Below are 12,468 nucleotides of genomic sequence, written 5' to 3' on the forward strand. Positions count from 1 at the left end.
AAAGAAGAAAGCGAAGCTGTAGAGTGGAGCAGGCAGCCTTGATGTGATTTACAATCACACATGTTTTGGGAAACACATTCAGATGTGAGTGTGAGGGAGCTGAGGAGGGGAATTGCAGGCAGCAAACACCAGCAGGGTTCATATTCTAACCAAAGTTAAGGAGCAAGAAATTTAGCAAGGCATTTTTTTTTCTGGGTGCATAAACTTTGTGGTAGGTAAACTGAGGCAGAGTAGCAACTCCCTTTTGAGTCTGTACTGTGTGTGCTTATGTATCAAGAATGCTGCTTATACATAACATGAGCTCTTCTTGAAAAAGAAAAATATTTTAATATTTTAGGTGGAGAATAAATAAGAGTAGAAGTTAATGGAATGGCAAACAAAACCAATAAAGAAACACTGACAGTAGCTGGTTGGTGGTGGCGCACACCTGTAATCCCAACACTCTGGGAGGCAGAGATAGGTGTATTTCTGAGTTCAAGGCCAGCCTGGTCTACAGAGTGAGTTCCAGGACAGCCAGGGCTATACAGAGAAACCCTGTCTTGAAAAAAACCAGAATCAAAAAAAAAAAAAAAAAAAAAAAAAAAAAAAAAAAAAGAAACACTAACGTGCTGGGCATGGTGGGGCACACCTTTGATCTCAGCACAGGAGGCAGGCAGGCAGATAATAGGTTTCAGGACAGGGAGTCTGCCATGAGTAACTAGCAGTAGCCCTACCATTTCAGTGAGAAGTCGCCTTGCTTGTTATTTAAAAAACAAAAATAAAAACAGACAATATTAGTGGGTTATTTCTCAGGGTCTACTAAGAATGAAAATATGCTCTGGGCTGGGTGTTTTAGGGGTGCAGTTCAGTTACTAAGTGCTTGCCTAGTATACATGAAGCCCTGGGTTCTATCCCCAGCACTAACGTGGCAGTTCACACCAGTAATCCCAGCACTCAAGAAATGGAAGCAGGAAAATCTATACTCCAAGGTCTTCTTTGGATACATAGCTGGTGTGAGGGCTAGCCTGGCAAACTTGAGGACCCAGTCACAAACAAACCCAAATGGTCTGGTACACATAGTGAATTTCAGACCAGCAAATGGCTATATAGTGAGACCCTGTCTCAAAATAAAAATTTAAAAGACCTGTGAGATGGCTCAGCAGGTAAAGGTGACTGCTGTCAAGCCTGACAACCTGAGTTTGATCCCACAAGACCCCCACTTGGTAGGAGAGAACCAACTCCTGCAAGTTGTTCTCTGACCTCTGCAAGCATGCTGTGCCACTCCTGTTGACCCCAGGAAATAAATATATATATATAAAAAAAAACTTAGACTAAAAACGTCTTTGGCTGAGAGTGTAGCTCAGTGGCAGAGTACTTGTCTAGCATGTGGGAGATGCTGGAATCGGCCCCCAGAACCATGGGAGCAACAAAAGACGTGCCTTTGCTATTATTGTAAGATGTTCTCTGTGTCTTATTATCCCGCCAAGAAAAATAAAAATGCAAATCCTCAAGGGCTTATATGGCAAGCGCTTTACTGACTGAGCCATCACCTCATCCTCTGGACAAGTTCATGTCTAACCAGGGCTTTCCTCATTCAGCTGAGTTGGGTGCACAGCCTGTGGGCAGCCTGGTGCCCAAGAGCCACTGTCTTAGGGTTTTTGTTCCTGCATAAAACATGACCAAGAAACAAGTTGGGAATGAAAGGGTTTATTCAGCTTACACTTTCCACATTGCTGTTGATCACCATAGGAAGTCAGGACTGGAACTCAAGCAGGTCAGGAAGCAGGAGCTGATGCAGAGGCCATGGAGGGATGTTACTTACTGGCTTGCTTCCCCTGACTTGCTCAGCCTGCTCTCTTATAGAACTACCAGGCCAGGAATGGTGCCACCCACAAGGGGCCCTCCCCACTTGATCACTAATTGAGAAAATGCCTTACAGCTGGATGTCATTGAGGCACTTCCCCAACTGAAGCTCCTTTCTCTGTGATCACTCCAGCCTGTGTCAAGTTGACACACAAAACCAGCCAGTGCAGCCACCGAGGGTCTACAGTTTCCCTTCTGCTTGCTTTCTGTTTAATGCACTAAAGCATATGGCACTCACTTCAAAACCTTTTTCTCAATATAAATATTTAATGCTATAATTTTGTCTGGGAACACTGCTTTAATGGCATGCCACAATTTTTTAATAGTGGTTTTATCTCTATTCAGCTAAAAATATATTTCTTTTATGATCTTCCTTAACCTGGATATTTAAAAGTTTTAATTAGCTTTCAGTTATTTGTAGGAGAGTTTTAAAATATTTTTCTGTTATCTAATTTAATCATATTTTTACATAAGTATTTATTCTAGATTTATTAGCATTTGCTTTATGGGAAGGAGTATAATATACATTGCTGCATTGGTGAGAATGTGTTGTTACTGGGTGTGTGTGAGGTTGATTAATATTGTAGACTTTTCTATAACTTTAATGTAAAAAAAAAAATATGGAGCCAGGCGGTGGTGGCACACGCCTGTGATCCCAGCACTCTGGGAGGCAGAGGCAGGTGGATTTCTAAGTTTGAGGCCAGCCTGGTCTACAGAGTGAGTTCCAGGACAGCCAGGGCTACACAGAGAAACCCTGTCTTGAAAAAACCAAATCCAAAAAATAAAAAAAAAATATATAGAACACTTGATGAATTTGTGTGTCATCCTTTGCAGAGGCCATGCTGATCTCTGTGTCATTCCGACTTGAGTATTCATGTTGCCGAAGTGAACACAACTATACTGGTTTAAAAAGTTATTCTGTCAATGATCGAGAGCAGAATTAAAGTCACTAACAATACTTATTTGTATACTTCTCTTTTAAATCTTGTTGTTTTATGGGGAGTGGGGCACATAACCTTAATCTCAGCATTTGGGATGCAGAGGCAGGCAGATCTTGAGTTCAAGACCAGCCTGGTCTATAAAGAGAGTTTCAGGCCAGTCAGGGAATGCGGAGTGAAATTCTGCCTAAAATAATGATAGCAACAATAGAGCCTGGGGAGATGACTCAATACTGGCTGCTCTTGCAGAGGACCCACATGGCTGTCATTCTAGTTCCAGGGGATCCAATAATCTTTTGTCCTTGGTGGGCACCAGCTACACAAATGGTACACCGACATAAATGCAGGCAATTACCCATATACATACATACATACATACATACATACATACATACATAAAAGGATGCATAAGCTAAAACTTTGGATGTAAGAATCAAATGACACGTAGATATAAATCTGATTGTATGCCTCTTTGAGCTTGAGGCTCCCATGAAATAACAGGGTGGAGATACAGAATAGGCAAGATCGGGACAAAGATATAAAACTGAGACATCAGCACATATTCAAAGTTGCATACATAATTCCTTAGGAAAAGACTGCACAGGCAGAACATCTGGGCTAGATAATTGGTACTTGCCACCCTACTGCAGATAACTAAAGAGATTTAAAAATCATGAAACATTTTATAATTTTGTAGGAATTAGAAATAAGACACGATATAGATCTAGGGCCCAAAGTGGGCTATTTGGGAGCAGATTTTTTCCATATTCTGAGCAGACTCTGAGGTGGCAAATGAGAAACTAAGACTCTGGAAACTGGCCTTATCAGATGCAGAATTTGAAAACAAGGTTTGCTGTTGTGTTTAGGAGCAAAAAAACTGGAAAATTAAGGAGGAAGCCATGAACTGTATTTTTTTTTTAAATAGCAACACAGTATATTTGCCCCTCAAAAATTCTAGAAATCAAGAATTATACCAAATCTGACATGGTGATGCCAGCCTTTAATTTCAGTACTTGGGAGGCAGAGGCAGGGGGTCTCTGAGTTCAAGACCAGCCTAGTGTCCAGAAAATTCTAGAAGAGCTGGGGCTACATAAAGAAACTCTGTCTTGAAAACCCAAAACCAAACCAAAACAAAAATTATAATACTAATTTAAAAAAAAATGGAATTAGTAGATTAGACCTCTACTACAAAGAATAAGTTGGAATTCCAGAGAGAAGTACGGATTCATTTTAAAATGAAAATAATGTAGACATAGGGGTGTGTTATATGTATACACTCAGATGTACATAGACACACAGACACATACAGACATATACAGACACAGACACACACACACACTCTTGACAGTGCCATAAAGAATGAAAATATAACATCCATAAGGCACGGCAAGTTTCATTGAGGTTCTACGGGAAGAAAAAAATTAGGATGGGCCTTAGAGGGATTGTGTCTCGTAGCCCACTGACCCAAGCAACTGTACAGAGGGAAAGAAGAATCAGTATAGCTAGGACAGACACAAACACCACACACACAGAGAGAGAGAAAGAGAGAGAGAGAGAGAGAGAGAGAGAGAGAGAGTTAGTTTAATGTACCACCATCAAACTCACCACGGACCTTAAAGACAAAAAACAGGCTTCAAATAAAATAAAACATCTATGTTGCCAATAGACAACCAATTAAAGGATGTCCTGTAGGGTGTTCACCTTGCAGAAAATAATCTTGCATGAAAAAAAGTCGGGTGAGTCAGCGAGGTGGCTCATTGAATAAAAAGGTCCTTGCCATGGAAGCCTGGTGACCTGGGCTTGATCCGTGGAGCCTACATGAAGGTGGAAGGAGAACTGATGACACAAAGACCTTTCTCTATGTGCCCAGTATGGCAGTGCACTGTCCTACCATTGTGCACACACAATAAACAAATTTATTTGTTCATTTATTTGTTTATTATTTTAGACAGGGTCTCACTATATAGTCCTAAGTGACCTGGAACTCACTATGTTGACTTGGTTGGTCTCAAACTCAGTGACATGCTTACCTCTGCCACCCGAGTGTTGAGAATAAAGCAGGTATCCTGGCTACAATCATTTTTCTAAAATAAAAATAGAAGCAAAACAAAAACATATATATATATATATACATATATATATATATATATATATATATATATATATATATTCCTATATATTTTCAGTTTAAAGCAATAGAGCTCAAACAAATAAAACGACCTGGTAGCATAATCCTGATCTTATCCGCTCTGGAAACTGAGGCAGAAGAATGGTAAATTCAAAATTTCCTGGACTATACAAGGTTAAAGTCAGCCTGGCTAATTTAATGAGTCTTTGTATCAAAAAGTAGCGGGGATGGAGAGGGAGAATGAATACAAATAGATATAAATTGTATTGATTATGAAAATATGTTTATGCAAAGAAGTATACTGTGAGAGGTAAAAGTTACAGAATTACAGCACATGACAGAAGTAGGTTAGGGGTGTATATGTGGTAAATGCTGGTAAATCATTTACAAACTTGCCCAGGACACTAAAGGTGTCAATTCCAGGGTTAATTTTTTTTAAGATTTGTTGTTTGTGTAAGAGTGTTTGCCTGCACCTCTGTATGTGCATCATGTGCATGCAGTGTCTGAGGATGTCAGAAGAGGGTCTCGGGTGTGCAACTGGGGATTAATCCTGGGTCTTAACTGCTGAACCATTTCTCTAGCCCTACATTATTAGGTTTTGATTTAAAAAAAAAAATTCAGGATATGACTTCTTTGTACGAGTCCTGAAACTGTAGCTAAGGCTAGCCTTGAACTCACAGAGGTCTACCTAACTCTGCTTCCTGAAGGCTGGGATTAAAAATGTATATCATGGGTGCTGGAGAGATGGTTCCACGGTTAAGAGCACTGACTGCTCTTCTGAAGGTCTTGAGTTCAAATCCCAGCAACCACATGGTAGTTCACAACCTTCCATAATGAGATCTGATGCCCTCTTCTGGGGTATCTGAAGACAGCTACAGTGTACTTACATATATAATAAATAAGTAAATCTTTTTAAAAAATGTTTATCACTACTGCTCTGGAGGAGTTTTGACTTTTGCTTCCTTGTTTGTTTTTTGAAACAGGGTTTCTCTGTGTATAGCCCTAGCTGTCCTGGAACCAGCTCTGTAGACCAGCTTGGCCTCAAACTCACAGAGATTTGCCTGTCATTACCCATACTCCTACCCCTGTCCCTGCCTCTCTGCTGGGATTAAAGGGTGTGCCACCACTGCCCAGAATGTTTTGATATTTTAAAAAAGTACTGTGATACTTTCTAAGGTACTCACTAAGAAAAGAACATTGTGACCACAATATACTTTCATGCCTCCTCACTTGGGTGACTATTATCAAAAAGACAAGCTGTGAAGCCAGCAGGCTGGGAGGCTATCATAGGGGGAACACCTGAGCCCACTTGCTCAAGGCCAGCTTGGAAAACACAATGAGAGGTTGTCTTTAAAACAACAACAACAACAACAACAACAAAACCACAGGACTAGAACAACTGTTGGTGAGGAGACACTGTAGCACTCTTAATATTGTTTGTTGGCATATACAATTGTGTAGCTGCCATGAGAGACAGTCTGACACTTCCTCACAGTTAATCACATTCCCATTTGACCCAGCAAATCCCCCTCCTATTCAAACAGATACCTGTACACAAAGGCTTACAGCAGCATTATTTGCACTGGACAGAAGGTCTCTCAGCAGGTAATTGAGGTCATTTTAGAATTTAGAACTCTTCTGTAGTTCTGGGAATTTAATATTTTTCTCAGTATTTCTTCTTCTACCTTCTCCTTTTAAGAAACCCCTATTAAGCCTACCAGTGGTGGTAAATGCCTTTGATCCCAGCACTTGAGAGGCAGAGTTGGGGGGATCTCTGAGTTTGAGGCTAGTCTGCTCTACAGAATGAGTTCCAGGACAGCCAGAGCTATACAGGAAAACCTTGTCTCAAAACAAAAAGAAAACAAAAGAAAAATAAAAAGAAAACCTTTATAAGAAACCCTTATCTATTATAGCTGATATGTATTATATGTATAAGTATCGTATATATAATATATATGATACTATATATATTTTATATGTATATACACATACATATACATAGATACATAGTTCTCTAGGCTGTACCCCTTTCCTTTTCTTTCATGTTGGTATTTTTTTTTTTTGTTTTTTTTGAGACAGGGTTTCTCTGTGTAGCCCTGACTGTCCTGGAACTCCCTCTGTAGACCAGGCTCGCCTCAAACTCAGAAATCCACCTGCCTTTGCCTCCCAAGCACTGGGATTAAAGGCGTGCACCACCACCGCCCGGCTGGTATTTTTTTTTTAACATCTCAAAAGATTTTTCTTGCTTTTATCTTTCAGTCCTTCTACTGAGTTTTAATATCTGAAATTATTTCAATTTCCAAGCATTCTTCTGTGATTTCTTTATGACCTGTGGTCCCTGTCATAAGACTGTAGTTTGGGCCATAGACATGACTCATTTGCTAAGAGCCCCTGACTGCTCTTCTACAAGCCCCAGGTTCAAGTCCCAGCATCAGCATGGTGGCTCACAATTGGCCATCACTCCAGTTCCAGAGGATCCAGTGCCCTTTTCTGTCATCTGTGGAGGCTGTGCACATGTGGTCTGCAGACTTACATTCAGGCAAAATACTAATACCCATGATTTTTTTTAAAGCTTCAAAAAATTTGAAACCTGTTGCATTTTAAATCTGATTCTGTTTGAAAACTTAAAACAGTTTCCCTTCTATATTGAATTACCTCCACCATCTTAGTCATTTAAAAATATTTACCCATGTCTCATTCATGGTCAGCTTCTCATAAAACTGGCCTTTCTTCATTGTCAATAAATATTTGCAAATGTTGTAGTTTAAAAACCAAGCCTGAAGTGCACACATGGGTGCCATCTACTCCAGTAGAGGCAGGCAGGTGTGGGCAGGTTGGGCCCCTGAGCATTAGAATGTGAAGTATTCGTTAGTCACAGCCTGTCCCACCAGCTGCTCTGCCTCTCCACAACTAGTTTAATTGGGTTGTCTACTCAACTCCCTGCCCCTCTTCTGAGGCAGTATTTAAAGGCCTAGGTACCATATTCTTTACCTGTGGTGAAGAGACAAGTGGAGAGGCCTGTCCTCTACCCTCGTATCTTGTACTTTTGACTGGCTTGCTTTTGCCGTAAGTCCCTATCCTCTCAGATCCAGAAGACATAAGCCACCAGCCTGCTCTGACAGAAGTCTGTGCTGAGGCCTCTCCCAAAGTACTACAGTACTCCCTATTACCTGACTTCTCTTCCAGACATTTGAAGACAGGGGAACTGACTTACTAATAGCCACCTGCTCCCATACATCATGTTAGGTTTGTACCTTTTTAATTCCTTTGCTAGTTATCAGAGAGATGTTGGGGATGATAAACACATGTAGACAGCCTTTTTTATCTTTGACTAGAAGGATAGATTAAGTTAAATCACATAATATTTGCTGTATAAAGATCCTTTTAAATGTACACTTAATTTTTTTCCACAGGGGAAACCACACCATGCATGTGGAGAGGTCACAGACAACTTTTAGGAATTGGTTCTCTTCTGCCATGTGGGTCCTGGGGCTTGAGCTCGGGTCATCAGTTTTTGTGTCAAATACCTTTATAGTCATCTCACAGGCCCTCATGACTGGGTGTGCTGCTGCTTCAGTAATGCTGATTCAGTAGGTGGCACCATTTCCCAGTTCAACATTCTCCCACGTTGGAGCCTGAAGGGCCCTGAGTTGTACTTACCTGTGTACCTGAAACAAAGAGGTTTCAGAGTTTGACATTATCAGCATTAACCAATTGACTAAAGCTAAACTAAAATCTCTAAATCATTTCAGATTTCTGAGGCATTAGCAAAATGGCGACTTATGCTCTGTGGGCTGGTCATACTGGTCACTGACAGAACATTCCCAAGCCTGCAGTAAGATCCTGTGTTCAATTCCCCCCAGCACCTCAAAACACATTATCAGCAGCACTCAGTGCCAGAGCCATTCCGATTCAAGCTGTTAAGTAGTTCTTATATCCCCGCTGAGGCAGCTCCGGGGTGATGACTTGGTAGTTAACAACGTCTACTTCTCTTGAAGAGGTTGTGAATTCAGTTTCTAGCACTCAAATGGCATAGTTTACAACCACCTGTTATGCCAGCTCCAGGGGCATCTGATGTCTCTGGCCTCTATGAGCCCCCCCCCCTGCCCCCAGCACACACACAGATCCTTTAAAAAATATTTCCCTTAATACATGGGCATTGCATTTCACTGTCCTTTCTTCTTTGTGCTAATCTTTACAGAAGTACACTCTATAGTCCTATCTCCCCAAATCAGTCAACTGTTTAACTGTTCTTTGCACAGTTAAATCAATACTAAGGCAGTAACTTCTGTTTTTGAAAAACTTGGCCTAGAAAAAATAATAGGAAGCTGGGCAGTGGTGGCGCATGCCTTTAATCCCAGCACTTGGGAGGCAGAGGCAGGCAGATCTCTGAGTTCAAGGCCAGCCTGGTCTACAGATTGAGTTCCAGGACAGCCAGGTCTATACAGAGAAACCCTGTCTTGAAAAAGCCAAATTCAAAAAAGCAAAACAAAACAAAATAACTAAAACAAAGGAACATCTTTCTTTCCCTGAATTCACCAAAATCTTTAACTAGTATGTAAATCACATGTGAGATTATAATCTCAGGGTTCATAGAAACTCGACTAGTGAATGTGAAATGTTAGAACTCTGAGGGTCTTTGCCATGTGTGGAGCCTTGTTTTTCAGTAATCAGAAACTTTTTTTTCTCACTAGCAGAGTTGAACACTTCAGAAATTATGGATTTCAAAAACAGCACTGCAGAGTTTGGAAAAGGACAGAAAGCTACCCAAAGTCAAAGTTCAGAGTGGAGCCTGTGTGACCTTGGCCTGACTGCAGGGAAACTCACGTGATGAGCACAGAGCACCAGCTCTGAGATGGCGTTTAGTCAGCTGAGCCTCAGTCGTCAGTCATTCCCGGCATTTCTCGCAGTGCCACGGCAGGGCCGTCTCTTCCGTCCCTCTGCAGCTTTACTTAGAAAGGCTTCCCTGGACCGGCTGGCCAGGACTCAGCTTTAATACCCAGAAATATCTGGGGATGCATGAACTTTCAAATGCTTATCTTGAAAGTTCCAGGATGGGCGGGCCGCGTGGGTGGGCAGTTTTGAGACCAGGGTCTAGTGTCACTAGGCAGTCCAGGCTGGCCTTGGTCAGGATCTTCCAGCCTCTACGTGTTGACTGCTGGAGTCCCAAGTGTGTGCCACCAAGTGTGACTAAAATTCCAGATATTCTGTATGGCTTTGTTAGACCACAGCTATCTCTCCAGCCGGATTCAAGATAACTTAAAGGTCATATTCAATGCAATTAGAGAAGCCAGGCGGTGGTGGTGCACGCCTTTAATCCCAGCACTTGGGAGGCAGACGGATTTCTGCGTTCGGGGCCAGCCTGGTCTACAGAGTGAGCTCCAGGACAGCCAGCGCTACACAGAGAAACCCTGTCTTGAACCCCCCCCCCCCACCAGAATGCAATTAGAGAAGCTTAAAGAATCATAAACATCCCTAAAAATTTTCTTTCAAGCTGGCTATGGTGATGCAGGCCTTTAAGCCTAGTGCTTAGTAGGCAGAAGCAGGTGGATCTTTGTGAGTTCAAGGCTAGCCTGGTCAACATAATGAATTCTAGGACAGCCAGAGCTGCATAAGAGACAGCTGCTCTGTCTCAACAAAACAAAACAAAAATTATCTTTTGAGATTATCATTACATCAAGTAGCTCTCAATATCATTTACTAGCTGAAAATGAAAGCAGTACATAGCGTCTACCTTTGTCTCTGACCCTTTATATATACAATAAAAACCATGTAGTAGTACTACTTGAGCTTCATGGTTTCTGTAATCAAGTAACCTAAAAAATCTCATAAACAAAGGTAGAGAGCTCAGTCAGTAGAGTGCTTGCCATGCAAGTGTGCAGCTCTGAGTTCAATCTCCCAGCACACATATAAAAAGCCAGGTGTGGTAGCACTGCCTGTAATCCCAGTGTAGGGAAGACAGACAAGAAGACCCTGGGGCTCACCGGTCGGCCAGCCTAGCCTAATTGGTGAACCCCAGGATCAATAAAAGACAAAATTTATAAAAACAACATGGATGGTTACTCCAAGGTTGGGCTCTGGCCTCCGTGAGCACCTGTACACACATGAACCCATCCACAAGCATGCTCCGGTGTACACACAGGAGAGCTGGACCATATCAGCTAAACTTGAAGTCTTGGGTCTATTATGTTCTTTTCAGCTTTACTTTCCACTTCCCCATAAGATATAAATATCGTGAGTCATTGAGTATTCTCAGAAGTGTTTGTGAGTTCGTTCTGTCCAAAGATATCACAGGGAAAGTATCTCTGTAAATACTCCTGACAGTGTCCCAAGGCCTTTCCATACCATTGCCTTGCATCACTAAGGTTTACTTCACCATCTTCATTACAAGTCTGACCACATCTTTGGTTCCTCTCAGTTGTAAAGTTTATTCACTTGTGAAGTATGCAGTGGACAGTGGGCACCCCACTTTTTTTTTCTGGTTTCTGTTCATTTGTAGAAACTATTACTTCCAGTGATATTGTATTCCCATATTTACTTTTATTAAAATTGAATAGTTATCTGCATGTGTCTGGGTTCTTTGCTGTCATGTATATCCAAGTACCATGTGTGTGCCTGCTCTCCACAGAGACCAGAAGAGAGCATCAGATCCTATGGAGTTACAGGTGGTTGTGAGTTACCATGTTGGTGCTGGGAATTGAACCTAGGTCTTCTGGAAAAATAGCAAGTGCTCTTGGATCTGGGCTCTAGATCCGTGGTTTTTTTCACTAATACTTTTTAATTATGATTAAATTTACTTTGGGGAGGCATTCGCTCGTGGGGATCAGAGAACAACCTTCAGCAATCTTCTGACCTCCTCCACATAGGGTCCAGGGGCGAAACTCCTGGTATAAGGCTCGGTGGCAAACTCCTTCCTGCCCACACACATACTGAACCATCACACCTGCCCCGGTATTTCTATGTTTAGACCAACCTAAAATTCCTGTGTGAAATGAAAAGAGAGTTAGACACTGCTGGCCCAGGAACTCAGGCTAACTCCTTAAACCTTATTTTGCTGTAGTTTTAAGAAGCCAGATTTGGCCTGGAGTATATACATGTGCTCCTTACTTTCCACAAGTACTGTCAATTAATAGTGTTTTCAAGTGATTTGGTCAGAATTATAGATTTGTAGTATCCTGGTGGAAAAGTTGACAAGTTGACACTAGGATCTAAAGCTCACCACTTCTCAGTACACAGTTCCATGAATATTGAGTGCTGGATTTTTTTTTTTTTTGGTTTTTTCAAGACAGGGTTTCTCTGTGTAGCCCTGGCAGTCCTGGAACTCACTCTGTAGACCAGGCTGGCCTCGAACTCAGAAATCCGCCTGCCTCTGCCTCCCAAGTGCTGAGATTACAGGCGTGCCCCACCACTGCCAGGCAGAGTCCTGTTTTCTGACAAAGGAAGAAAGTTCCTGTCTTTGAGCTTAGTGTCTTGGAAGGTACACAAGGGTTTTAAAGCTGTACTGAGCAGAGTATGACGTGGATGGAAGAGACTGAAAAGAAGCAATGATGCTGTTGGGCT

General features: G+C 41.8%; 1 non-coding gene across 1 annotated transcript; it reads right to left on the reverse strand.

Moving 5' to 3' along the window:
- Window positions 1-2,632: 2,632 nt before the first annotated feature.
- On the reverse strand, window positions 2,633-2,735 carry LOC127690259 (U6 spliceosomal RNA). Its single transcript, XR_007978995.1, has one exon. It is a non-coding gene; the product is annotated as a U6 spliceosomal RNA (small nuclear RNA).
- Between the last annotated feature and the right edge of the window lie 9,733 nt (window positions 2,736-12,468).

This window comes from Apodemus sylvaticus, chromosome 7, assembly GCF_947179515.1.
Source record: "Apodemus sylvaticus chromosome 7, mApoSyl1.1, whole genome shotgun sequence".
Classification (NCBI taxonomy): Eukaryota; Metazoa; Chordata; class Mammalia; order Rodentia; family Muridae; genus Apodemus; species Apodemus sylvaticus.